This window comes from Poecilia reticulata, linkage group LG22 (genome assembly GCF_000633615.1).
Source record: "Poecilia reticulata strain Guanapo linkage group LG22, Guppy_female_1.0+MT, whole genome shotgun sequence".
Lineage (NCBI taxonomy): Eukaryota > Metazoa > Chordata > Actinopteri > Cyprinodontiformes > Poeciliidae > Poecilia > Poecilia reticulata.
Genome location: NC_024352.1, coordinates 820,417 through 821,858, shown reverse-complemented (window position 1 = coordinate 821,858; position 1,442 = coordinate 820,417). Strand labels below are relative to the sequence as shown.

General features: G+C 43.2%; 1 protein-coding gene and 1 long non-coding RNA gene across 9 annotated transcripts in view; both read right to left on the bottom strand.

Annotated features, from left to right (window-relative positions):
- The window catches only part of LOC103458077 (uncharacterized), a 2,035-nt gene extending 666 nt beyond the window's left edge, over positions 1-1,369 (bottom strand). The window contains exon 1 of the long non-coding RNA XR_532532.2: positions 1,037-1,369. This is a non-coding gene — a long non-coding RNA (uncharacterized LOC103458077). The remainder of the gene's footprint in view (positions 1-1,036) is intronic.
- Positions 1-1,442, bottom strand: part of LOC103458078 (MAM domain-containing glycosylphosphatidylinositol anchor protein 2-like) — a 202,698-nt gene that overhangs the window by 45,024 nt on the left and 156,232 nt on the right. The gene's annotated exons all lie outside the window — the stretch shown is intronic.

The window sequence follows — 1,442 nt, the reverse complement described above, 5'->3', positions numbered from 1 at the left end:
AATGTAGCAGTCCACATTGATTAATTAATTAATGTTATGGACATGTGAAGTGCATGTTACCGTCATCATTGTTCCAAATTTAGGGCTTGAACTTCTGTTTTGTGGAAACCCGAGAATGCTCAGCAACAGAGATGTCTCTCTTCAGAGTCCAACAGTAATCAGCCATCGTGACTGCATCCCAGTGTCCCTGATATCTGGTATCCCATTTCTTTTATGTCCTGATGAAATCTCTCGCCCTGCTCGTCATTCATTGATCCCAGATTCTCCGGAAACCGATCCATATGTGAGAATAAGTAATGCATTTTGATGCTCATGTTGCATCCGAGGTTTCTGAAAGCAGTCAGCATATTGGTGACAAGTTCTGCGTAGTTACTGGCCTTGGTATTGCCAAGAAAGTTCTTCACGACCAAAACAAAAGCCTTCCACGCTTCCAGTTAGTTCCATTCCATTCATTGATTTTTCGAAATCTGAGTCTCTGATAAGCTGACGGATTTGTGGGCTGTCAAAGATGCCAGCTTTCAACTTCTCTATGGTCAATCCTGGAAAAGCCTGGCACAAGTAAGTGGAAATCTTACCTATGGCTCAAAACGTTGACCTGATGGAGCAAAACGAATGTGATTTTTGGATTCAGCTCATCGAAATACTACTAAGTCAGCTGAAAAAACTTAGACAATTTATTTTGTGTTGACCAGTACATAACAATTTGATTAGAGAACTGATATCTTGCCATTTTACAATAGGATGTCATATGACATGTTTTATTATCTCACAATGGGGGGAAACTCAGATGCAACAGCAAAATGAAAAACAATCGAAGCAAGTAGATTCACACAAAGATAAACAAATGACGGTAACATGGTGTATAATATTGAGTTATTTATAACTAATGTGTAACTGAGTGTCTTCAGAAAATGCGCATGTTGTGTTTGAGCAATAAAAATACAGCAGGCTTTGTGTTTTAAATGTCGTCCATGACTGTATGTATGCAACCTTAAATGTAGTAAAAACCAGACAGATTTATCTCCAAACTGCTCACCTGGCTGGACAGCAGCAGCGGCGTTAGCTGCGTCTGAGTCGGTGTTCACCGTCGGCTCTGAAGCGGCTAACGAGGCTTTCCATTCTCTCCACTACGTGATAAAAGCGACTCATTCCTCACAGCTCCATCGAGCTGCCGGCTGAATATTGAAATCCGAAAGAAAAAAGCCGGCATCTTTTAGTTCATGGCTTGTTTGTATCTTCCATCACTTCCGTGTTGCAGCGAGTTTCAAACGTTGCGCCTTCATTTTTCTTCTCTTCGCCTCGCTCTTCTGACCACGCCCTCCGCCAATCAGTGAACAGCAGCAAAGTTTGCGTCACCTACCAAACCCGGGCTGGCCCTGCTGACCCTGCTCTGAAGCAGGACCCAACAAAGCAGCGCCAGCCCCGTTGAAAAGGCCGGTGGG